This window comes from Felis catus, chromosome B3, assembly GCF_018350175.1.
Source record: "Felis catus isolate Fca126 chromosome B3, F.catus_Fca126_mat1.0, whole genome shotgun sequence".
Taxonomy (NCBI): domain Eukaryota; kingdom Metazoa; phylum Chordata; class Mammalia; order Carnivora; family Felidae; genus Felis; species Felis catus.
The window spans coordinates 22,023,601-22,051,446 of NC_058373.1; the positions used below are offsets into that span (position 1 = coordinate 22,023,601).

Here is a 27,846-nt window from a genome sequence, read left to right on the forward strand (position 1 = left end):
ATTCTTATAGTTAACTAAAGATAACATAACAAAATGAGAGAAACCTTTTTGTTTTTGCTTTTGTTTGCAGAACACTGTCTTTATTGGAGGAGAAAAAGAAAAACAAATGACTATATTTTCAAGATGCCAATCCCCATATTTATAATAAATTCCATGCAATCACAACAGAAGTTTTATGAAAGTTAACAATTTCTTTTTTTAAAAATTTTTTTTTTCAACGTTTATTTATTTTTGGGACAGAGAGAGACAGAGCATGAACGGGGGAGGGGCAGAGAGAGAGGGAGACACAGAATCAGAAACAGGCTCCAGGCTCTGAGCCATCAGCCCAGAGCCCGACGCGGGGCTCGAACTCACGGACCGCGAGATCGTGACCTGGCTGAAGTCGGACGCTTAACCGACTGCGCCACCCAGGCGCCCCGAAAGTTAACAATTTCTAAAACTTAGAAGAATAAAGAAGTAAATTCTAAGATAACTTTGATAAAGACCAAAGTGGTTGCAGAAGTTTGTCCCATGTTGTGTCAAACATAAAAGTACTGTGGGGTACCTGGGTGGCTCAGTCAGTTAAGCATCTGACTTCGGTTCAGGTCATGATCTCACAGTTTGTGAGTTCAAGCCCCACACTGGGCTCTGTGCTAACAGCTTAGAATCTGGAACCTGCTTTGAATTCTGTGTCTCCCTCTTTCTCTGCATTTCCCCTGCTCACACTCTGTCTCTGTCACTCTCTCTCAAAAAGAAGAAATAAACATTAAAAAAAAATTAAGTACTGTGATTAAAGCAGCTTGGTACAGGGGCAGACAGAGTCACATAGACCAATGGGGGAGGGCAGAAAACACAGATACGTCTCCATGTGTGCATGTGTGCATGAGTGTGAGGGAGAGAGAGAAAGAATGAAGAGGAGGAGGAAGTCAACAGGCAGAGAAAGGGAGGGAGGGAAGAGAAAAAGGAACCAGGAAGAGAATTTGCTATATGATTATGGCAGGTGCTGTTAATTTTTGATCTAATACCCATTCCCCTTGTTAGTTCATAGCTACTTGCTTTTGTTCCTGGCTGCAATGTACTCAGCCCCATATAATCAGTCATGATTGGTCTAAGCCAATCAAGACAATTCTGATTTCTGCTTTACCAGCTTTTCTTGCAGCTGAAAGTATCCAGATAACCAGTTTTTTCCCTCTCCACAAGCCCTAAAATTGTAAAAAGAAATATGCTAGGCTACTTTAAGTGAACATTTTGCTTTTCTAATAAAAGGGGCATGCAGAGAATTCTCCATTCTTCTCACCTTGAAAGGGATGCAAAAGGAAAGCTGTGCCAGCCTGTGATCATGAGGGAAATGTAAAGAGAATTTGAAAGGTGCTGCCCTGACATCACTGAGGAGCCAGCCCAAGGTGAGCACTGACCGCAGACTCTCTGATGAGTGAAAAAAGAAGATATCTAGTTAACTTGTTAACTTGACTGTCATTCGAGGTTGACGGCATGGCTATCTGATAGAATGATAAACAGAGAATTTCCTAAATTTGTGGAAATCCAGTGAGGACGGGACAATACCATAAAATAAGGTAGCAGTACATTTGGAAAAAATAAAATTAGGCTTCCCACATTATGCCATTTACCAACAAATTCCACATGAGTAAAATACATACAGATAAGAAATAAAACTATAAGTGCACCAAAGGAAAGTGTAGGTGAGTACGCTTATGACCTTGAGGTAGGAAAGTGAGCTGCAGGACCTGCTTGAGGTTGACCACATCCCATTCCTCTTCCTCAGGGAACACATTTCCAGATTATACTACATGGTCCCCATGCAGCTGTGTGTGGCCATGTGAATACATTCTGGTCAATGGAATGTGACATGGAAGTGATGTGGGCCATTTCTAGGACTGGCCCCAACCCCTCCCCACATTGGATCTTTCGCTTCTCTCTAATATCTCACTTGCTACCTCACTAGAGAGGATTCGGTGGAGAGTCTGAGACCCTGAGTGATGAAGCATGGAAGGCACATGGTATCGTGTGAATCTGGGCTCTCCATGCAGTACATTGGGCTGACATGGCGAGAAACAAAGCTGTATTTGTTTCAAAGCACTGGGATTTGGGGGAATGTTTTTTGTAGCATTTGGCCTGCCCTGACAAATACAGGAACCCTTCTCGAGGCAAAAAAGCCCACAAAAGAAAAATTTGATAAAACTAATAATAGCAAAAATATAAAATCAATAAACAAACTTCCTAATGACAAAAATACCATAGGAAATGTCGAAGTTATATAGTAGAACAGAAGATTTTGAAAATTATATAATAAATAGGGGTTGGCACTCAGAATAGATGATGAAACACTCCAAAATAATTAGATAAAGACACATGGACCAATAGAAAAGCAGCAAGTTAGAATATGCAATTGAAAAGAAACGACCCATCAGCATGTGAAAAGATAATCAACCTTAGTTAATAATGAGGAACTTACAAATAAAAGTATAGAATAACCATGAATGATGCCTATCCACCCCTAAAAAAATTAAGTTTGAAAACATGATTCCTGGTGAGGTGAATTGGGTAGTTTTTTACACTGCTATAGGTAGTATTTTGGGTAGTGGTGAGGTCAGTGGAGGGCATTTTTGTTTTCAGTGTCTAAATTAAAATTTTTTTAAGTTTATTTATTTATATTGAGAGAGAGCAAGAGAGTGAGAGAGAGAGAGAGAGAGCAAGCAAGAGAGAGAACAAGCACAAGCGGGGAAGGGGCAGAGAGAAAGAGAGACAGAATCCCAAGCAGGCTCTGTCCTGTTAGCGCAGAGCCAGACATGAGCCTTGAACACATAAACTGTGAGATCATGACCTTGATCAAAAGTCATGAGATCAAAAGTCAGATGCTTAACCGACTGAGCCACCCAGGTGCCCCAAGTATCCAATTTTTTTTTAATGTGCATACTCTGTATAACTCTACAATTCTGCCTCTCAGTATCTTCCTTAAAGTCAACCTTGCTCATGTGCATGAAGAAGCATGTATAAGGGTGTTCCTCGCAGCACAACTAGAAATATAAAAAACAATCGTTTGTTAGTAGGAGGATGGTTCAATCAAGTATGACCCATCTAGAACGTGACCCGTGATATAGGTGTTAATATGGAAATTTCTCTAAGGCATATGAGAATATCCATGTGTTACAGTGTGATTTGCAAATGCAGAAAGGAAAAAAAATCTCTTGTAGATAAATGTCTGCAGGAGGCACAGATGCTATGATTGTGATGGCCTCTCAGCAGTGTGGGGCTGTGGGAGGGAGTGGAGTAGGGTTTTTACTTTTACTTTATGGCTTTCTAAGCTCTTTGCCCGTGTGCTCAGGTAATACACTATATTTATTTTTATTTTTTAATTTTAGAGAGAGAGGGAGAGTGAGCAAGGGAGAGGCAGAGAGAGAGAGAGAGAGAGAGAGAGAGAGAGAGAGAGAGAGAGAGAGAGAGAGAATCCCAAGCAGGCTCCATGCTGAGCACCCTCAATGCAGGGCTCAATCCCATGACCCTGGGGTCATGACCTGAGCAGAAATCAAGAGTCAGATGCTCAACTGACTGAGCCATCCAGGTGTCCTGAGTAATACACTATATTTTAAACAATGTTTTCCACTGAAGCTATTGAATAAAATATGCCAGACGTGACAGGACCTGAATTAAAACACGGAAACATAAATGAACAAGAGAAGAACAGAAAGATTTGGTTTGGTTGGACATGTGCTGAGTATTGAGAAGCAAAGGAGATAGATCTGTGCAGAGCACAGATCTTGGAGAAAGCTAGAGACAATTTTGAATTTCAGCTCTGCCATTCTTTGCAAGTGGGATCTTTGGGAAGTCACTAAACATTTTTGAATCTATTTCCTCATCTATATATGGGGAAGATGCTACATCTTTCTCATAATTTTATAAGGCTTAACAAAAGTTAAAAATCTATCATCTATCTATCTATCTATCTATCTATCTATCAGATTTCTCTGCCTTGTCATAGCGACTGACACAGAGTCTCAGTGCCTACTAGTTTATCTCCCCACCTTTTTCTTTTCCCATCATTCCTTTATTTCTCCATTTCTATACTCAAATGCTGTTAACTGAGCCCTTGCTCTGTGTTAGGTGCCAAAGATACAATCCAAAATCAGATATGATCTCTGCCTTTGAAGAATATTGAGGTTAGTGGCCTAAAAAATTAAAGAAGCAGGTACAACATGCAGTGCTTAGTGATATTAGAGAGACAAGATGGCAAAAATTCATTGGCAAGGAAGCTGCCCTCTGCTGGAGTGCAAGAGAGAAAGACAGTGACTCTGAGGGAGTTATCCCTCAAGAGAAAACCACTGTAGGACTAGGAATTGTGTAGGTTAGGGGTAGAGGGCTGGTCTTTGTGTGGGTGTAGAGTGGGGCAGTGTGGACACAGCCAAAAAGATAGAGGAAGATGTGTACAAACCTGGAAGACAACAGAGCAAGGACATATTCCAGAAACAAAACTGTAAGTTTACAAAATTCATACAAAAGAGACGAAAGATAACCTACATAAATGGCAAGATGTACTGTCTGCATGTACTGGATGTACTGTACTGTAAGATAAAGGACAGTTAAAATGTCAATCATTCTCATATTGATCTATGAATTCAATGCAATCTCAATCAACATTCCAGAAGGATTCTGTGTAGACAAGAGCAAGCTGTTTCTAAAGTTCATATGAAAAGATAAAGGAGCTAGATTAGCCAAAACAATTTTGAAAAAGAAGACAATGTTTGAGGGTTCACACTACCCAATTTAAAATGCATTATAAGCCTACACTGGTGAAGATAGTAGGAACTGGACAAAGGTTAGACACATAGATCAATGGAATGGAAAATAGACAACAGCTTTTTCACAAAGGTACAAAAGCAATCCAATGCAGAAAATACTAACTTCTCAACAAATGGTGCTGAAAAAGTGGAGATCAATATGCTAAAAAAAAAAAAAAAGGAAAAGGAAAGAAAGGAGGAACAAAAAAAGAAACTCAATCTACACATCACATAATATATAAAAATTAATTCTAAATGGATTATAAGCCATGTATGCATGTATATTTAAGTGTTCACTTGCTAGTGGGTATATGTACATGCTTGTATGCATGCATGTCCGTATGAATCTGTTCATGTGTTCAGGAGTGTGTGTGAGTTTCTGTGTGTCAGTGTCTGACTGTATGTTCATATGTTTAATTTGCGTGTGGGAGCACAGACATGCATGTGTGCATGAGTGTGTGCATGTGTATGCAAGTGTATGCACAGTGTGTATAAGTATAGTGTGTGTCTCCGTGTGTGTTAAGGGTTGAGGTGGGGAAAGCTGTCTGAGACATTTGGAGAGAAGTACCAGTGGGCTGCACATTTACATTTGGAGGTTTTCAGCATACTTATAGTAAGTGAAACAAAGGGAACAGATGCCATAATTCTTTTCTATTAAAAATTATTTAAATTTCGGGGGGGTGTTGCTGGGTGGCTCAGTTAAGCATCTGATTCTTGATTTCAGCTCAGGTCGTGTCTCACAGTTTGTGGGTTCCAGGCTTGCATCAGGCTCTGCACGGTCAGTGCAGAGCCTGCTTGGGATTCTTTCTCTCCCTCCCTGTGCACCCCTCCTGTGCTCATGCTCAGCCTCTCACTCTCAAAATAAACATGAAAAAAATTTTTTTAGACTTATTTAAATTTCATGGGGTTCCTGGGTGGCTCAGTCAGTTATGCGTCAGACTCTTGATTTTGGCTCAGGTCATGATCTCACGGTTTGTGCCCTGCATGGAGCTCTGCACTGACAGCATGGAAGCTGCTTGGGATTCTTTCTCCCTCTCTCTTTTCCCCTTCCCCCCCCCCCCCTTAAAATAAATAAATAAACTTTAAAAAATTATTTAAATTTCACAAGCACAGGACAATTTCAGCTTTTGGAGTTTTATTCTTTTATAGGCTCATTATTAGTTGAATATTTATACATGTTAACAACTGATAAAATTCAGTGTGTTTTATCCAAATGTCTGTCTTTCTAAAAACAAACCAAATAAAAAAGGAAAAAAATAATCCCTATGGATGATATTATCCTGGATGATTGAAAATTCTAAGTAGATGACATCTAGAAGAATGGATTTTTAAGGACCTACCCAGATTTCTATAATTAATTACCTGGCAACTTTGTGACCCAAAGTGTTAATCTACTAGCTGTTCTTTTTGAGTTACCTAGGTTTTAAACATTAGTCACTATAGGAACCCGTTTCAGGATATAAATCCACACCGGCATGCAAACAAACTAGCACAATTTACTTCTATTCCCTGGTTCTCATTGCTTCATATTTGAAATGAGGATAGTAGTTCCTATTTTACATGGTTGTGGTGATGGTTACATAACACAATGTTTGGCTTAGAGTGAGCACCAAAAAAGGGTAGGTATGATTATTATTGTTATTGCCTATTTACTTCCTTGCCAATATGCTCTTTAATAACTTTGGAAACCTAATAGAACCCTCTGGAGTACCATTCTTTCAGAAAATTTGCTTCTGGTAGCTTTTGTATCATAGGAAAAGAACTTATAATTATTCAAAAGTTGTTTCTGTACTGAAATCGATGAATACGAAGTTCGACTTTACAGGTTCAGCTATTTGAGTCAAGAAAGAAAATGCCTTTTAAAGCAGAAAATATGTATGTCCACACTCCCCTGAGGAAAGAACGTTGAAACCAATTTCCCTCAAATGTTAAGCATTGATGGGCTGGAGACTAAATGGCAAGCACTGCAGCTCCGGAGGAAACAGTCACAGCAAGTCTGAAGCAACGGATTGTCAACCAAAAAATTCTTTTGTCATTGTCATGAATGGAGTTTTTTTTTTCTGAACTGCATGGTGTCCCCACAAATAAGCTGCCTCTGGGCTCAGCCCTCTCTAATCAATTGTCAGGGATGTAATCACAGCTACCAGAAAAGGGGAGGACAGGATGATGGGACAGGAATCAAGAAAGGAAGATTATTTTAAAGATTGTTAAAGAATGGGGACACGATAGGCAAGAAGGAGGGAGAAGGAAGATGGGAGAAATAGAGAAAGAAATGAAGGAGGGCTCAACTGAGAACAACATGCCCAAGTACAATCAACACTACACATTTCATAGATGCTGTATCAGTTACCTATTACTCTGAAACAAATTACTCCAAAATTTAGTGACTTAACATATTCATTATGTCACAGTTTCTCTGGTCAGGTATCAGGGTATGTGTAACTGGGTTATCTGACTCAGAGTCTCTAATAGATTGCAAACAAAATGTTGGCTGGGGCTGCAGTCTTGCATAAAGGCTCCACTAGGGAAGGAACCCCTTCCAGGTTCACTCATGTGATTGTTGGCAGAATCATTTCTCAAAAGTCACTGAACTGAGAATCAATTTCTTGTCACATGGGATTTCCCCTGGTGAAACTGCAAAATGACAGCTTGTATCAGAGCAAGGACATAAGAAGAATCAGTGAGAGCATGTGCATAATGGAGCTTCCAGTCTTTTGTATCCTGATCTTGGAAGTGGCAGCCCATCATATTTGCTGTACCCTGTTTATTGGGTGCAGTTCACTAGGTACAGCCCCCACACAAGGATGGGGGACAACACAAGGATGTAGATATCAGGAGGCAGGAATGATTGGGAGCCATGTCAGAAGCTTCCTACCACAGACGCCCTTGCAGCATCTATATGAGGGTTCAAGTTCATTGTGCAAGTCAAAAGGCAGCATCTTAATATGGTGCTACATGATCACTGATAATTTGTCAGGAATGTTTTTTTTAAGTTATTTATTATTGAGAGAGAGAGAGAGAGAGAGCATGCAAGTAGAGGAGGGACAAAGAGAGAGGGAGAGAGAATCCCAAGCAGACTCCACACTGTCAGAAAGAAGCCTGATGTGGGACTTAAACTCACGAACTGTGAGATCATGACCTGAGCTGAAATCAAAAGACAGATGCTTTACTGACTGAGTTACCCAGGTGCCCCATTCATCTTTTTTTTTTTTTTTTTTGGCTAATTGTTGTAGAAAAATTTACTCTAAACTTGAAAAAAAGGGAAAAAATGGGGATTACTTGTGTTTTTGATATCCTGCTAAAACAGACTTATTATAAGCCTGTTTTATCTGATTCTGAAACTCTTGAGAAGTGTTACAACTCCTTGTTACATAAGGAGTTAATGACTTACAAAGATGCAGAAGGTTTATAGCTCTGTAAAATTAGACACTAAGTTGCAAAAATTGATAACAATGTGATTTTTATTGCCCTCAGTACAAAAGTTAACCTTAGATAAAGTATTATTTTATTACCCTCTAGGGAGTTAGCTTAACACAGCATCTTATTTCTGTATTTCTTTTCTAGCTGACTATAAATTCTAGTTACTCAAGTGTACTTGGAGCCAGATCATTTATCTTTTGCTGGTTCCCTTATCAATGAGTTAAGTAAAGTTTTGGTGCATGCTAATAAATGATTTTGTCTGAGAACTGGGCTTTGCATGCTTTAGGAATGCCCACAAGGTACACAGGGAATTCAGCAAAACACTGGAAAAGGATCCCTAGAGACACTGCTCTCCAGGCATTATCTTAACTGGCCACCCCACATGCACACATTCGTGGTGGTACAATGTCCACGTGGATGACAGGCCTCTCTGATCACAGAAGATTTAAAAACTGCCCCTGAGAATGTAAGCCTGTTAAGAATTGATATTCATTCTCACTGGGGACTGTTCTTCTTTTCCATGTCTCGGCACCTGGGCTTTGAGGAGGAGGCCCCGAAGCTGGGTCTGGTTACTAGGGTTTCCTGATTGGTGATGCCAATGAGCCCACACTGAGGTACACACACTGCCATGGGCCTAAGAAAAAGCTGCATACAGAAATGCTACCCTAGAAGGTATAGCCAACATGGAGAAATACATTGACTCCAGGAAAGAAAGATCCAGAATATGACATACTATATACATTAAAGTTTCAAAAACAAGTATTCAGCTATCTCTGAACTCCTCTGGGAGACTCAGTCTACACAGATACTTGGAAGGCCATAATGGGATCAAGGACACAACTGCATTCTAGAAGATTACATGGTTCCAAAGAAAGCTGTAGGGGTAGGGGAGGTCAGTGTCACACATGGAAATGATCACAAAGAGATGCAGAGGCAAGGATGGTGACAACAGGGCATCCAACCTTGGCAGCAGGACCAGATCTAGGCCGGAGTGAGCAGGAGAGCCTGGGCACCCCTGGGGCACATTAAGATTTTTGAAGGGACACGAGTGTGGAACACTTAAACAATCAACTTTCAGGGTGCCTGGATGGCTCAGTTGGTTGAGTGCCTGACTTTGGCTCAGGTTATGATCTTGCAGTTCGATCCCTTGTTGGGCTCTGTGCTGACAGCTCAGAGACTGCAACCTGCTTCAGATTCTGTCTCCCTCTCTCTCTGCCCCTCCCCCGCTCATGCTCTGTCTCTCTCAAAAATAAATAAACATTAAAAAAATGTAAACAACCAGCTTTCACATTCTTAAATCCATATATAATCTATCCTAAAATCCATCTGTGGGTAAGACGCCTTCCCTGCAGGTTCTTCTTTCCCATGTCCTCCATTGTTCTGGAATGCAAACCTCCAGATGCCACACAAAGGGACAGCCAATGACTCCTTACACCAGAAGCCTCCTCCCAGAAGCCTCTCTGTTATCTATCTCATTAAGACTGTTCTATGATACATTTCATTTTGTTTTTTAATTATACTGTTTTGATCAACTTAACACTAATCAATACTACAAATGGTATTAGTAAAAAGCCAAATGAAATATTTTAACATATGTATGTGTGTGTTTATATATATATATATGTCTGTGTACCAAACATACACAAACAAATATGCGAAGACATGTGACAGGATAATCAGTGAATGTCTTTTAAGCAGAAAATTATGATACATTTTTGTGGAGGATGTGGAATTTCATATTTCTATATAAATTCAAGGAGGAAACAAAATGGTGTAAACTTTCAAAGTGAAGGGAGGACCTATGTATTCTGTATTTTGAATGGGTGGTTTTTATATCCTATTATGTGTGTATGTGTGTGTGTGTGTGCATATATATTTTTTAACTTTTTTTTTTTTAATTTTTGGGACAGAGAGAGACAGAGCATGAACAGGGGAGGGGCAGAGAGAGAGGGAGACACAGTATCGGAAACAGGCTCCAGGCTCCGAGCCATCAGCCCAGAGCCCGACGCGGGGCTCGAACTCCCGGACTGCGAGATCGTGACCTGGCTGAAGTCAGACGCTTAACCGACTGTGCCACCCAGGCGCCCCTGCATATATATTTTTTAATGCTTATTTATTTATTTTGAGAGAGAGGGAGAGAGAGGGAGAGAGAGAGAGAGAGCAGGGGAATGGCAGAGAGGAAAGGTCAGAGAGAATCCCAAGCAGGCTGCATGCTCAGCATGACTGTGAGATCATGACCTGAACCAAAATCAAGAGTCAGACACTTAACCAACTGAGCCACCCAGATGCGCCTCCACAATGTATATTTTTTAAAAGTGCTAGATCTGAATGAAAAGTACAGCAAAGGGGATATAGTCAATAATATTGTAATAACCAAAGGGGTACATGCACTCCCATGTTTATAGCAGTGTTACTGACAATAGCCAAAGTATGGAAAGAGCCCAAATGTCCATCAACGGATGAACGGATAAAGAAGATGTGGTACATATGTATACAATGGACTGTTACTCAGTGATCAAAAAGAATGAAATCTTGCCATTTGCAACAACGTGGGTGGAACTAGAATGTATTATGCTAAGTGAAATAAGTCAGTCAGAGAAAGAAATATTGTATGATTTCACGCATACGTGGAATTTAAGAAACGAAACAGATGAACATAGGTGAAGGGAGGCAAAAATAAGATAAAAACAGAGAGGAAGACAAACCATAAATGGCTCTTAAATACAGAGAACAAAGTGAGGGTGGCTGGCAGGGTGTTGGGTCAGGGGGAAGGGCTAAAGGGGTGAGGGGTACTAAGGAGGGCACTTGTTGGGATGAGCACTGGGTGTTATATGTAAGTGATTAATAACTAAATTTTATTCCTGAAATCATTATTATACTATATGTTAACTTGGATTTAAATTTAAAAAAATAAGAAATAAAATTTAAAATATAACATAATAATGTTTTATGGTGACAGATGGTAACTACACTTATCATGGGGAGCATTGTGTAATGTACAGAATTGTTGAATCACTATGTTGTATACCTGAAACTAACATATGTCAACTATACCTCAATAAAAAAGTGACACATCTGTGCTGTTTTAAAATGTCATTATTGGGGCACCTGGGTAGTGCAGTTGGTTAAGTGTCTGACTCTCAACTTTGGCTCAGGTCATGATCTCATGGTTTGTGAGTTAGAGCCCCACATTGGGCACTGTGCTGATTGTGTGGAGCCTGCTCGTGATTCTCTCTCTCCCTTTCTCTCTGACCCTTCAGCACTCTCTCTCTCTCAAAATAAATAAACTTAAAAAAATAAAATGTCATTATTACAATATGCAAGAAATTACATCTTTGTCCCTATTTAAATTTATGATGTAAAACGTTAGATGTGCACTTGGATGTGTGCTTGCGAGCACAGGATTTCAAGACCAGCTGAGGGAGTGCATGGGTCACACGCAGACCTATCTGTTAGTATCAGATAAAAGGCTTATGAGCACAGGCAGCTGGATTCCACAGCTTCTGGAGCAATCCTGGGCTGGAGGGGAAAAGCCTCTGGTCTGATGGGAAGGCCAGGAGAGGGTCTGAAGGCCAGGGAAGGATGGCACAGGAGGACGCTCAGGTGGGACTGGTGTTAACCAGTCTTGTCACCCAGTTGGGAGGTAAGATGTAGTCAGTGGCACAGGGCCATGGGCTCCAAGGCCGGTCTCATTTCTCAGTGAGTATCAAGTGCCTTTTGTGGGCACAATGAGCTTTAATTCTGGGCACACGAGAAAACCGTGAAAAACAGACCAAAAATAATGAATCACAGATTTCCGGGCCTGACCCAAGGGACACAACCCCACAGACCACAAAGTGCCCTCAAGAGCAGCGCTGTGCTGTTTCACAACGCAATTGTTGATAAAAACTGAGTCAAAGTGGGTGGGAGGACAGGGGAAGGGAGCTGAAAGTCACTGCTCACTATGAGCTAAGCATCCCCCTAGGTCTGCATACTTACAACATGATTTCTAGCATTCTTACCAAGTGTCACAGCTCTGGGAACTTTTCGTGAAATAACTCACTTTGTCCTCAGCTGAGCCCCATGTGGAGGGCATCACCATCACCATCCCCATTTCAGAGATAAGGAAACTGAGGCCTAGAGAGCCGATTCACACCTGGCCCCCAGCCAGGCCTTGGTGTAACCAAGAGTTGGGCTTGAGGCCTATGGATGGAAACCACATCAGTGTATCCCTGGCAGCCCCAGTGGACGGGAACCTTGATTCCATCCTTGGGAGAGGAAGCTGGAGACACGTGCCTGCAGTGGGGCCATGCTGAGACCACTGCTCACCTTCCTCCATCTGCAGCTCCTTCTGCTCAAGGGGACATTCTGCTCAGTTTGGGACATTCAGAGGGACAGCCCGACTACAGGACTTCACGGGCTTTGGCGTTTGCCCTACGCAGCTCCTTTCTGCCAACAGCAACTGTTGAGTGTGGACCCTGAGGGTCAGGAATGGGTTTTCTACATGGAATCCTTGGTGCTGAGTGCTGCTAGATGCACCAGTAGAAGAGGGAGGTGAACATTCTGTCCTGTCCTCCAACACTCAGCACCTGGAATCGAGGGGCACATCATCGCAAATCCACTCTGGGAGGCCTACCCAACAGGGACAACTGTCTCCACTGGGCAGATGGGAAGCCATGGCAACCCAGCCAGATAGCAGGGAGTGAGCACCTGATCCCAGATCCTAGAACCAGACAGACCATGGGCTAGGACTTCACATAGATGGAAGGACATACCTGTCTCACCCAGCACCTCCACTCTTTTGCTCCACATTTGGCACCAATGAGCAGAGCCCGGTTCCCCAGGCAGACATCAAGCCCTGGGCTCTACTGTCCTTCTCCCAGCCTGGGTGTGCCACCCCAGCCCCGTGGCTGCTTCAGGGCCCAGACTCTGTCCTTCCTGGGGAGGTATAGCTCACTGTGTGTGGGAGGGACATGGAAAGACATAGTGCCCTGATCACATTTGCCATAAAGAAAAATGGGGTCCCGGGACCCAGACAGAGATCTGTGCAGCCCTCAGGACAGTGGCTGTGGGAGTCCCCAGGAATAGGGAAGTCAAGGGAGCAGGAAGACAGAGACTCATGGACCTTCTCAGGCCACTGAGGAGGTCCCCCCAGCAAGGCCTGGGACCTGCAAGCATTGGGGAAGGGTTTCTCCACAGGGGTCTTTTTCCCTTGGCTGTTTCTATGTCATTTTCAAGAACACAGGTTAGGAGCATGCTACTCACTTAAGACCAGATAACTCAGGTTTCCAAGTGGACAGAGTTCCACAGGATGCACTGAGAAGAGAAGAAAGGCAGCTCTGATATTTCCACCCACATATTCGAATGAAACCCAAGTGATTTCCTCTGTGTTTATGCAGAACTGCACATCTGGGTTTTAACTGTGTTTCACTCAACCCGTAAACTATTATGTTGTGCCTATATCATGGTCCCTTCTCCAAGGAGCTCATCAAAGGCACACAGAGATAAGTGGAGGGTTCCTGACATGTTAACAGCTAAAAAGGAGGAAGATAGGAGGAGGAGGCGGTGGTGAGCCTTCTGGGAGACTTCGGGTTTATGCCCATGTAGAGATGTTACATCTGGGTCTTCAGGGCCCATCCTCTGCCATGGCTAACCTCAGGGCGGCTGGCCTGGCATCACCCAGAAAGTAAGAGAATGGGTGACACCTCAGAGGGGCCTCAAGCTCAGCCTCGAAAGCCACAAGCCAAGAAACATGCAGGATGAAGCATGCATGCCTACAATAGCCCTTCTTTATGGAAACCAGCCCTCGTGTGCTTTCAAAAAGTCATGGGGAAGGAATCCAGGCAAGTAAAATTTTTAGAGGAAGCACTTTTCAGATACTCTAGCTAAAAATGTTCTCCAAGGGCAGTCTTTTTGTTTGTTTTTTTTTTAAGACAGCCTAATCCACGTCCATGTGTAGCTCCTAAACTAACATGTATTTTCTTGGTATAATTTCCAAAACATTCTCAAGGAAGATTCCAAGACAATGGAGCTCAAATAAACCCATGGGGACCTCATCTACACAGTAATAAATCTAATAATCTTCAAACAAAAAGTCCCATTGCTTGCTAGTGACTGAAAGGCAAAACTGCCAGCAGACTAGGCAGATCCAAGCCCAGTGAGGGGAAGGAGCAAAGCAATGAAGAGTGCTAGAAATAACCAGAATGGCAGAGTGGATACCATTAGGATGCTTCTCACTGATGAATGCTTCCTGTCTTGGGGATTTTGCATCTCTATGCAACCTTCTAACTTCAGGGACTTAAAAATATGACCACTCACATCCTGGGGAACCTCTGCCCTGTCATTCAGCATTATCAGCATTTTCGCTTAGGGTCTTATTCAGCTTTCAGGGATTACAGAAAATCTCAGGAGTGAAGCAGCATCCAGAGGCACTCAGCCTGTCCTCCCTGCCACTGATAATAAAAGCTAATCCTAAGTGAGGCCAACTGTGGGCTCCATCCCTGCCAGACACCCCGTGCAAGGGTTACTCTTTGCCTCCTAATTTTCATGATAAGGACACTGAGGGTTTATGAGATGAAGTATTTGCTCAAGGTCATCCAGTTAGTGTGTGCCAGAGATGGGATGCATATCAGACGCACACCCAGACGGTCTAATTTCAGAGTCCTTCTCTTGACTGCTTTGATATATCCCCTTGTGTGGCAGCTCACAACCACGGAAAAATGAAAAAAATAATGAAACCTATTGCAGGGAAGAAATGTGGTGCTGATTAACTGATTAGTTAAAAATCATCACACAACTGTCAATAAATGCTAATGTGGGTGAAAAATGGGCTAGGCAGGAGAATATTCACATGATCTCAAAGTTCGCCCCCCTGATTACTTATTAATTACAAGGGATAAAAACCAGGACTTTATAAGGGAGAATTCTGGCAGAGACCTTCTTAACCAGGTGAACAAACTTGTCATCACCATGCCTGGTTACAATGATATGGTGAACACACTGCTGCAGTGTAAACACACAAAAAGTGTGTCTGCACCTAGGGAGGAAGGAACAGCCAGGAAAATCCAGACTGTGAGACTCTGCTCAAAATAAATGGCTTATTAGGTTCTTCAACAACGTCAAAAATCAAAAAAGATAAAAGCAAAAGTAGCATTTTGATTTAGATTTAAAGACACCTAACCAAATTCAGGGCATGATATTTAACTGAATGCAACATAGGGGAAAACAGCTACAAAGAATATTTTGGGAACAACCAGAGGTATTTGAATACTATATGTTGGATAAGATTACTTTATCAATGCTAAACTCCCCAGTGATAATGGTACTACAGTTTTGAAGTAAAAAGCCAATAGACTTAGGAGATATTTGCCAAAGTATGTCATGATGTCTGCAACCTACTTTCAAATGATTCAGAGGAAAACACTAAACACACATATACGTACACACCTAAATATATATTCCATGTGTGTATGTGTGTGTGTCTATGTGGGTAAAAAACTGGCAAATCTGAGTGAAGGCTATATGGGTGCTCAGTTTCCATTTTTTTAATAGATTTGAAATTTATCAAAATAAAAGGCAGACAAAAAATAAAATGTTCATTCAAGGAGTCATAAGGCAAAAGCAATGCTATGCTTTTAATCAACTAGATGAAAATTACATTTTGGGATAAGAACTAAGAGGAAACATTAAAAAAGAAAATAATATGTGAAGGTGATAAGACTACTTTTGTTTATATTACTCTTACAGTAGTTTAAAAATCAATCATGGTAGCAACAGATGGCAACAGACTTAGTTGGTAAATTTTGTACTAGGTATAAATCAAATCACTTATTGGTCATTTACTACAATCATGTTTTTCTTTTTTTGAGAATAATGTTTATTATTCTAATGCAATACCAAACTCATTTAATAATTTTCTGAATGAACTTTAGTGAACAAATAACACTATCCCTGGCTTTAGATCTGATTCCCAGACAATTTTCTCCAAGGACCACTATAAGTGCTGTCGCTAGAGGTGTTGACTGCCTTTGTCCCTCTGGCACAGTCACTAGGAACCCATGAACACGGGACTTACTTTTCAGACAGTGTGATTCTCTGGGGGTGTGTGGCAATCAGGCAGCCAGGGCAATGCTGCACCGTCCCTGCTGGAAATGGCCCATTGTTGCCCCAGTAGATGGTGTGGGACCACAACCCCTGAGGGCTCTGGAAAAGACAACAAGGATAAAGCAGAATGTTCACATTTCATTAAAAATGACAATCTAAAACTTCAGTGTTATGAATAATTTTAATACATTTTAAAACTAAAATGTGAATATTTCAAAGTTAAAAGTGATTTTAAATATTCAATGTGAACTTGAAATGGTCTTGATAGTGAACCCCATATCTCTGAATCTCCCTTCTTAACACACCACCCCACCCTTTAAATTTTAAATAAATGCAGGCATCTAGAGGCAGGTCAGGATACACGCATGGGACAAGTCTGCTCAGTGGGGAAGTGTGAGAAGTGGCTGTGGGTTAGAACACAGAAGAAGTTCATGCACTGTGATGTTCCAGAAGATGTACACAGTCCTTCCCAGAGGGACTCCTAGACCAAAGCCTGACTTCTGACATTCCATGAGAACCTTGGGTGGTGTGGTCTATGAGGAGTCTCAAAGTTAGGAAGCTATTCATAATCCCTACCTGGACCATGGGGTATCTAAGCAGTCATGGTGATGACCACACCTTGGTCCTGACAGGATGCACAGTGCTCCACGTGGAGGGCAGAGTGTCATGAACAGCATTGTGAGTAGAGAGGGTCCCTGTGGACTACACCTTGTTCCAAGTGGGCACACCTTGTGCCACAGCATCTTGACTCCTGAGATCCACTCACTTATATGCAATGTAGAGTTTTCTTGCAAGCATCATAACCCTAGGACACTCTTAAGCTAGGAGGACTGTGACTTCACAGGCACAGGGAGGGTACTAGGTCACATTTGGGCACCCTACATAGACCCACATGTGGTACAGGAACCCCGCTTTCCTACATGATAACACTTAGACTCTGGGTGAAGTCCAAGGATCCTGCCTGTGTCTATGGAATGCCCCTGTCCAGTGGTGTGCCCTGAGGCCTGGAATGATGTGTCTTGTCCCCACAGTTCCCAAGTACCCTGAGGTTCCAGACTCCTAGCTGGCTTCCCCTTTCACATCTCCCACCCAGATGGAGAAATCACAAATCTTCATACGCATAGGTGCTTTACTTTCAACATTTCGAAGCTAACATGATTTCTCTCTTTTTGGTGGTTTCTATTACTAATATAAAATATTTTGGTCTTGTGTATATATTCCCACCTTGAATTATACTCTACTGCTTGTCTTACTGCTCCTTGTTCTTTTTGTAATGTTGCTTGTGATAGTTTTGCTTATTCCTTTATAGTTTTACCTCTTTAGGCCATCTTTTTTTTCAGCTGTGTCTTATCTAAAACATTATAGATAAAATTTAATCCTTTATTCAATTTCAGAGTAGCTGTACTTTAGTTGGGGAATTTAATCTGTTCATTTTTATTTTTTGAGTAGCATTAAGAGTAGGGTAGGTAGATGACTGGTGTATTTGGCTCATTCTTCATCATCTGTTTTAGTGTTTTCCACTCCTCAAATTTTATGGTGTTAATTTCTTTACTGTCTTCAGCTGACTTGATTGGTCTTATTTTTCTTGTAATTTTTTTAGAAGTTATATATCTTATTTTTACTTCTAGCATTTATCTTAAGTTTGTTACACATATAGGTATATTAATTTTTTTTTACCTTGAGAATTGATGAACAGATATTAGCCTCTAATTTCCAAACAGAATAAGACAATTATTTCAATGTAATTCCCTTCCCTTGCTATCTGTTATATTTTGTTTAAATTATTTAAAATACTCTGAATTGCTTTTAATTTTCATGCTTGTAGTTTCTGAAGAATAATTTCTTAACAGTTGCATTAAGCTTCATGGCTATATTGTTAAATTACAACATGTGACTGCATTTTCCTGTTTGTTAATTAATCATGTATAATTTATGTATCTTTTGTTTCTACTCTATTGAATTAATTTTTTTATTTTACTATAGGGAGTCTCTGAGTAGCTCTTTCAAAATGGTTTCATGGATAATACATTTTCTGAATTCTTAAATAGAAATGGGAAGACACTAATATAAAAGAATAAGAATCAATATTGTCAGAACAATTTTGATAAAGAGAGCAAAGTTGGAGATATAATAGTTCCTGATTTCAAAACTTACTACAAAGCTATAGGAATCAAAACAGTGTTATATGCATGTAAAGACAGACATACAGAATGATGGGATAGAATGGAGAGTCCAGAAACAAGCTCTCACCATCTATGGCCAAATGATTTTTCAATAAGAGTACCAAGACTATTCAATGGGGAAAGGACAATTTCTTCAACAAATGGTATTAGGAAAACTGGATATCCACATGAAGAATGAAGTTGGGTCTTCACCTGATACCATATATAAAAATTAACTCAAAATGAACCAAAGACCTATATGTAAGAGCTAAATCTATAAAACTCTTAGAAGAAAATTAGGAGAAAAGCTTCATGATGTTGGATTTGGCAAAGATTTCTTGGGGATGACACCAAAGCATAAGCAATAAAATTAAAAAAAATGGACTTAACCAAATTAAAAAGTTCTGTGCATCCAAAGACACCATCAACAGAGTGAAAAAAAGGCAACCCATAGAATGAGAGGAAATATTTGCAAATCATATATGTGATAAGGGATTAATATCCAGAATACATAAAGAACTCCTACAGCTCAACCTAAAACCCAAACAGCCCCATTCAAAAATAAGCAAAGGACCTGAGTAGCCATTTCTCCAAAGAAGATATAAAAATGGCCAATAAGCACATGAAAATATGCTCAACATCACTCATCATCAGAGAAATGCAAACCCAAACCACAATGAGATACACTTTCATACACATTAGAATGGTTATTATAAAAAATTAAAAAAAAAATCACAAGTGTTGGTGAGCATGTACAAAAATTGGAACCCTGTGCATTGCTGGCAGGAATGTAAAATGGCCTCTAAGGAAAACAATATAGGGGTTCTTCAAAAAAATTAAACATAGAATTACCACATGATCCAACAATGCCACTTCTGGGTATATGTCCACAAGAAGTGAAAGCAGGGGCTTGTAAGCCCATGTTCACAAGCAGAATTATTCATAATAGCCAAGTGTGCTGGGACAGGCACAGAAGGGGTGGCTTTATTTTTTGGTCTCCCTGAGAGCTTTAAGAAAAATTTTTTTTTTCTTGGAAGTGAGTTTTAATTCACATATTGACCGTCAATTAGTCTGTCACTCAGGAAGGCACAAAAAAAGCATTGAGGTCTCAGGCCAACTAGTATGCAGTTTTGTTTTCGGTTCTCTAATGGAATCAAAACGGTTCTCTAATGGAATCAAAACTTGCAGCATGTCCTGGCTAAATTCTAAGCAAATTTAAATTCAGGAAAAGTCTGTGACAACTTCCTGTAAATAAAGGGGAGATGTGCTTTTTACACCCTGATATTGTAAGTGCAAAATATGTCCATAAAAAATTATGTGAAGGTCTGGTAGGCTGAAATGCTTTTCAAAATGCAAGTTCCTATAGAGGGAAATGCAAGAAAATTTCCAGTGATTTAAAAGCAATAAAGATTAGGAACACAATGAGGAGAGGGGAAAGGCTATCAGCCAAAACAAAGGGAAAGACCAATGCTTTGTGGGAACTATCATCCTAGGAGAACAATAGTTTCTAAAATAAAATAGCCATTTTAGACCTGTATCTGTCTTAGTTCCAAAAGGTGGAATGTGGCTAGGTTGCAGACATCATCACATTAAGTCTTGTGGTGCCTTTCATGACACCCATGAATGTGGACAAAGGGCCTAGGAGTGTGCTTGGAAACCATGGATACAGTGCATGTATGGAAGCTTCTGGGTGAGAACCTAGATCCATAACTCCCACATTAAGGTAGAGAGAGGCTGTTCCTGCTGGATTCTCTTCCCCTCACCCCACCTCTACTCTTTTGCAGAGTCAACTGGAAAGGCATCTGGGATGACCTGGGATTGGTACCGGCAGAGTCCCCTGCCAGTGTGCAGTCCTGGGAAGCCATTTCACCCCTGCTTCATCCATTACCTTGGGGCTTGGACTGTTTCAAGGCTCCTGGTGAAGACTGACAGGGACAGCCTCTGAAAATGCTCTTGGGACCCGAAGGGGCTTACAACTGTAAAGGGATGTTATTCTAAGGTAAAATGCAGGCACACAGGGGCTAAAGATGAAAGAAATTCAGACATGCTCCAGGTTTGGCTGCTAAGAAACAGCAAGTACAAAATGGGTTGCCACTGTCCAGCAGGGTAGCCAAGGTTGGCAGCTGCCCAGCGACTGTCCGTGGAACTCCAGGGCACACCCAGGGAGGTGTGTGAATGCTCTCTCTGGCATTTTCCCTCAGACTACCCAGACTCTGGGCTTCCTGCTCCCTCTCTTGCCTCCAACTCCCACCCAGCTTTTGCTGTAATTTTTCATCTGGTTCCCCAACCTATCCTAACACTCCTAACCCTTTGCAAGCCAGGGTCCCTTCAAGCCCCACTTCCCTCAAGAAATCTTTGCTGATCACTGAACCATAAAACTTTTAATAAGCACCTATTTTACCTATTTTAATGAGTTGCAGGCAGAGGGGCAGAAATAAAGTCGACTGGTTTTTGCCCTCATGTTCCCCATGGCCTGAAACAGGAGACAGGTAGGAAAACCAATACCTGCAGCACAGCATGCTCTCTGATCAGTGACCCTGAGTCTAGGGGAAGTTGTGGTGCTTTGTGCCATCTGCCTCAGGGGCCAGGGGAGTTTTCAGAGAGAGAGACACTTGGCCTGGAGCTTAAACCCTACAGAATTCCCAAGAGAAGTGGGGGAGGGAACTGGTGTTGGTTGAGTGACATGCTCTGGATGAAGTGATTAGAAGTCCTCTCAGGTCCTCTCACAAATATAGCTGAGGAAAGGGGCTCCGAGGGACACACAGACCTGTCCTTCCACTGTCCCAAGTAACAAGGGACCGTAAGGAAAGCTAAGTGCAAGGCACAAGCTAGCACAACATTCCCGCTCCCCAGGTGGGATATGTGTGATATTCCTCAGGCATTTCTGGCTGCCCAAGAAAAAAGGAAAGGAAAGAAAACAAAGGGTTAACTGATAGAGATCACAGTCATACAGGACATGACTCTCCCATCAGTTAACAAGTATCTTAGTAAATTACAAGAAAAAGGCAATCTTATCAACAGCCTAATCTCCAGAAACCTACAGACTCAGTTTCCTGGAGCCCCAACATCACCCTCCCCTCCATAGTGATGTGGGGAACAGGCAAGAAGGGGATGGTAGGTAAAACTAAATTTCCTTATAACCTGCAGCCAACTGACAAATACTTGGGGCAAATACAGAATGCAACATTTCTCTAGGAACCCCCTAGTGTCTAATGTTGATGCCTTACTAGAAGGAAAATAACCTTAGCTTGAGAATAGCAAGGCCCCTGGCATTTTATGAGTCCTCTTTAGCATATCAAAGTCCTCCTGGAGGCCACCCCTTTGCCTTTAGCTCCCCAACTCCCGAAGTATATACCCAGTCACTCTTCACACCCTCAGTGAAGTAATTTCTGCCCACAGGTTCTGTTCCCATGGTTTAATAAAATCACCTTTTTGCACCAAAGATGTCAAGAATTCTTTATTGGCCATCAGCTCCAAACTCTCACCAATCCAAAACCTCATCACAAGGAGGTCCTCCATGGGCCACTCTCTCACCCTATGGCTTAGCTCTGTTCGCTCATGGCCCACAATCCATCCTTTTCCTGCCCATACATGCTATGTCTGTTGTGCCATCCAGGGGCCCAGGGGGCTATGTGCCTACCAGGAGAGCCCACTAGACAGCTCCACAAGGGGAAAGTTCAAAGAAGAGTTAGCCAGGGTGGCTCAGAAGGGTGAGTCAGACCCTACAGCTGCTGGCCTAAGGAGTCCCTGCCACCCAGGTAAAGCACAGTACACAAGGTGGTGATGGGGGGATCCAGGAGGCAGTAGCCTCTGTTTCCTGGAAGGGGTGGGTGACTGGTGTCTGGGTCAACTTGGAGAGCCTGGGGCCAGGTGGCTGAGGTCTTAAGAGGAACCACAACAAGGAGAGAAGAAGAAAAGGGAAGAAGGAATGGGAAGTCTTGTCATTCTGTGAAACGGTGTCTGTCATGGCTTATGGTGCCAGGCATCCACTTACACCCTCTCTGGGGAACTGTCATTTCTAAGATTGTGTCTATGTCTCCCAAGAGGAAGAGGGTGTCACTGCCCTCCCATGCTTCCTGACCCCACAGCTGTCCCCACTCCTCAGGTCTAAAATGGATTGATCCCTTTTCTTATAGCTTCTCCTTGCTTTGAATTGCCTAAGCACAATCTACATTTGACCTTCACCTGGACCCTGAGGCCCAATGGTGGGTCAAGGTGACACCAGGACTTCATAGACTCCTCCCCTTTGCCCTGCCTGCTTCCCATGGCAGTTCCTTCTTGTCTCTGACAATTCTTTGAAAGAATATTCCTCATCCTATCACTCATCCTCTTTATTTTCTGTGCATAATCTGCAATTACCCTGTTTGTCTGTTTACTCATATGTGATTCAGAGAATATCACTAGACTGTCCATGCAGGCTGTGACCAGGGTCATCCTGAAGCCTGGCACACAGAGGCAACAATTATGGGACAATGTATGGGGGCTTGTCCAGAGCTTCTACTAGGACACCTGACTGCATTCCCAGGGGGCTCTGTCAGGGCAGAGGATTTCATGACAACCCATAGGCATTCTTCTCCTACAGAATCTGAAGTAAATTCCCTCACCTCTTTAAAACCACTGCTATCCCTGTTCATCTCCCACCAGGCTCATGAAGTCAGCACTGATCAAGTTACCCTCAACAATTTTTCTTTCCCGTAACATTCCAAGGCATTTGGATGGATTCATATTTCTTTATTTATTACCTTGAAATGGCCTCTACTTAAAAAAAATAAGTTTATTTATTTATTTATTTTGAGAGCGAGCATGAGCAGGGCAGGGCAGAGAGAGAGAGGGAGAGAGAATCCTTAGCAGGCTCCATGCTGTCAGTTTAGAGCCCACCATGGGGCTCGAACTCACCAACATTGAGATCATGATGTGAGCAGTGACCAAGAGTGGGATGTTTAACCAACTGAGCCACCCAGGCACCCAGCCTCTACTTTTGTTAAAGGCAGAAAGAAGTCTTGCCTTTCTAACTCCAGCAGTGTCAGAGCTTTATTCTTATACAAAAACTTCCCATGTACAGAAGATGTACACAGTAATGGAGAGAATCCCCAAACTTGTAACAAGATCCATTAGCATCTTTTACAAGGGTCTCACTCCAGATTAAGTCACTCTTCTCCCACCCAATTAGCTGTCAAAGCAAGTGATGCTGGTACTGCTGCTAGGAAATCAAACTTGCTGGCCATTCCCTAGCACTGCCTTTCACTGCAACACCCCATCTTACGATTCCCAAAAGACGTTAGTCAGTCCGCCCAGGACAACCCAGCAAAGTGTCTAGCTGTGACTCCTGCTGAATTCACTCACTCTGTCCCTGTCCTTCCAGGTTTGCCATGCCCAGGGCATTTTTTATTTTTAAATTTTTGAAGGTGGCAATCTACAGACATTTTATTAGCAAAAGGAAACAAACATGCTTGCAGCAGAGAAAGATAGGGATCCTCCTTTCCCCTCAAGGGCATCATTAGACCTTTAAAGAAAGGCAGGTTAAAACAGTATGAGAGTAGACCCCAGGGCCTCAAGCAGGTTGAAATCCAACAGCGGTGATCTGTGCTGTGCAGTGTCAACCTCATACTCATCTAGAGCTGCTAGGAATCGGGCAGATGTGGAGTCACAGAATATGCAGCGCTCCTCCACCTCAGGAAACTGGACACTCTGGCTCTCTGAGACCAATTCCTGTACAGTAGCCAATGTCACATGTGCTAGTCTCTGGGTCCTAGCTGGTGCTCGCTGTCACCTAGAAGTGAGTCCTTGAGTCCCTAATTGCTTCCCTTTGCCTGGGTCCAGGAGGACAGGAACTACAAAGGACAAATGTCTGAATGTCCCCTTCCTCCTACTTTAACATAAGATTCCTTTTGTTCCATAGTCTCCAGAGAGCTCAACAGGAACCCAGAATGGGGGTGGTGGTGCGGAGGGTCCCTGGCTTCCCACAGGGGAGAGGAAGGCCAGAGGGATGCCTGAACAGGGAACACATGGTGCAGCTCCTAAGGTGGGATGTGGGAGAGCCTGGGGTGGGTGCTGAGCCAGACACAATCAGTTCAATCCCCACATGGCTGCTCATTAGTTCTGTGACCTCAAGAGAGTTTCTTGACTTCTCTGTGCATCACTTGATATTCAGTAATAATAGGACCTACCTCACAGGGAGGCTCTGAGTATGAAACGGCTTAAAACTGAATGCTCTACACAGCTTTGTTTTCATGCACAGTTCCCCTCTTAGCTACATGGGACATGGGCACCTGGCCTTTGCGTGTCTCCTGCCTCCTCTGTAATGCCCAGATCACTTCCTGACAGCTCATCTCCAGCAGCCCCCATTGTCCTGAGCCCCCCAGCCCCTACTTACCTCCCCTCTGCCTGGGTCTGGGAGCAGGACTGGATGTTTGGGCCAGCCTTCCCATCTCCTTCTCCCCCTCCTCCTCTCTGGGTAGAGGGTGAATGAGCAATGCACTAATTAAGTCCTATGCAAATTAAAGCTGGGACTACTGGTTGTAGGAGATTCTCAGCCTGCAAGCACTTCTCTTCAGGGAATTCAACATTATCTCCCCTCCTCTACAGAGAGGGCACTGTGCCTAATGATATCTCATACATCCTGCGCTAGACTGTGGGGTCAGCACTGAGTGCATTTGGGAAAATGCAAACAATGTTCATAACATGTCACAACCTTCCTAGACAGGCTGGGCTCTGACTATAATAGTATTCTCCACCTACGGGTTTAAAGGTAAATTAGAACATGGCAGAGAAGTAGGAGGACCCAAAGTTCCCTCATCCCTCAAACACAGCAGTACTGAGGCCAAAGGACTTTGAATTCCAAGAGCCTGGGCCGCAGGGTGACAAATATGTCTCCAGGGCCCACAAGGACAACCTGTAGGGCCATAGGTGCATGACTGTGAACTGGGAGAGATAAAAATGGGCCACATAGGCATGGATGGGAGGGATGCACTTCTGCGGAGAGACAAAGGGAAGAGAAAGAGAGGCTTGGAAAGCATAGGACTGTATCTGGACAAGAGAAAAACCATGGACCAGGACGGACCAAGATCCAATCTCTAACTGCGGGCCTTTCTCCAGACTGGGGGCAGCTGCCCTGTTTGCGCACCTAGGGAGGAGGGGAGCCAGCCCTGGGCTCAATAACTCGTTCAGAGGCACAGTCTGCAGTGGGAGAAAGCAATCCCCTCCCTGGAATGCAATGGGAAGAAGGTTCAAAGGACAAAGGCTGCCTGCACCTGCCAGCCAGAAGTCATATATCTGCGGTGCAGAGCGGCACTTCCCCGGAACTGGGGCACATGGAGAGGGACCCTTTAAGACATTGGGGTTTAAGTCCCAGCCGAGCACAGGGAGGCATGCAAGTCAGTGGAGTGGAACTCATTTGCACCAATGGCATTGCGAGGATGGCTTGAACAGAGTGGTTTGGGACACGTGGTCCGTGGAGGAGAGACTGGGGTGTCGCCATTTTTCTCCTTATCACCAACAAGGTGGGGCTTCAGGGAATGGACAGTGGTCCCACAGGGGAGGCAAGACCTGCCTATACTAAACCATGCCCTTCCGTGCCTGGTAACTGCATATCTACTGGAGTGGGACTGACACTGAACCAGACAGCACGTCCTCCAGACCAGCATGGCCACCAGTTCCAAGGCACCCAGTGGTTTTCCATTCCCTGATTTAATTTTTTGACAATTCTTATTATATATTTATATATACGTATATATGTGTGTGTGTGTGTGTGTGTGTGTGTGTGTGTGTGTGTGTGTATACGTGTATATATATATACATATATGGACCATATGTATATATATACATATATGGACCATATATGTGTGTGTGTGTATATACATATGTATATATGGACCATATATGTATGTATGTATATATATATATATATATACATATATATATATATATATATATTTCTTCCCTTTATCCTTATTTCTTTCCTCCTCTAGTCTGGTTATTCTGGTTGTTGGCTTATTTAAGCAGACATATTTAATCTATTCTCTTTATACCTGTTCTATAACTCCTTCTTTATTTCCCTCTCTCTTTTTCTGGACTAAGCCATATAGTTTCTCTGCCTGGTCAATTTTCTTTTCTTTTCTTTTTCTCTGCCTCTGTCATTTCTCTCTTTGTATGGGATAAGGCCTCTTCCATCAACAATGCCCCACCCTGTTGTTTTGCTGTAGCTGGTATTTTTGTTTTTTTTTCCTGTTTTTGTTTGTTTTTTTGTTTGTTTGTTTTCTTTTCTAGGGCTACCTCAATGAACAAATCAAAGCACACCTGGTGGAGGGTCCAAAACACCACTATGAGTAGGGACATAAAGCAACCAGAGTCACAACAACAGAGAGCAAGTAACACACTCCAAGAAACATCTCCTGAAGGGCCAGGTCCTGGACAGTATATGACTTCTCTTTAATATAGCAGTGCTCACAGGTACAGGACACATAGCAAGCTTTTAAAACACATAAGGGATAGAAAACTAGCCAAAATGAAGAAATGGAACAATTCTCCTCAAAAGAAATTCCAGGAAGAAATGACAGCTAAAGAATTGATCAAAACAGATATAAACAATATAACTGAAAAAGAATGTAGAATAATAGTCAAAAGATTAATCGCTGGGCTTGAAAAAAGCATAGAAGACAACAGAGAATTTATTGCTGCAGAGATCTAGGAACTAAAAATAATCATGGTGAATTAAAAAATGTTGTAAATGAGGTGCAAAATAAACTAGATGAGGTGATAGTGAGAACTGAAGAGGCAGAGGGGAGAATAAGTGAAATAGAAGATAAAATTATGGAAAAAGATGAAGTTGAGAAAGAGAGGGAGAAAAAAAATTCTGGACCATGAGGGGAGATTTAGAGAAGTAAGTGATTCAATGAAACATAATAATATCTGTATCATAGGAGTTCCAGAAGAAGAATAAGAGATAGAAAGGGGTGGAAGGTGTACTTGAACAAATCATAGCTGAGAACTTCCCCAATCTGGGGAAGGAAACAGACACTGAAACCCAGGAGGCACAGAGAACTCCCTTCAGATATAACTTGAATCAATCTTCTGCATGACATAGCATAGTGAAACTGGCAAAATACAAAGATAAAGAGAGAATTCTGAAAGAGCTAGGGACAAATGGGCCTTAACCTACAAGAGTAGAAGAAGACTTATATACCAAAACTTGGCAGGCCAGAAAGGAGTAGCAGGAAATATTCAATGTGCTGAATAGGAAAAATATGCAGTCAAGAATCCTTTATCCAGGAAGGCTGTCATTCAGAATAGAAGGTGAGATAAAGGTTTTCCCAAACAAAAACTGAAGGAGTTCATTACCACTAAACCAGCCCTACAAGAGATCCTAAGGGGGATTCTGTGAGTGGAATGTTGCAAAGACCACAAACGACCGG

General features: G+C 42.4%; 1 protein-coding gene across 1 annotated transcript in view; it reads right to left on the reverse strand.

The window, feature by feature from the left end:
* Window positions 1-27,846, reverse strand: part of OTUD7A (OTU deubiquitinase 7A) — a 371,485-nt gene that overhangs the window by 167,395 nt on the left and 176,244 nt on the right. The window contains exon 2 of the mRNA XM_023255010.2: window positions 16,246-16,373. The gene's annotated coding sequence lies outside the window, so the exon portion shown is untranslated. The remainder of the gene's footprint in view (window positions 1-16,245; window positions 16,374-27,846) is intronic.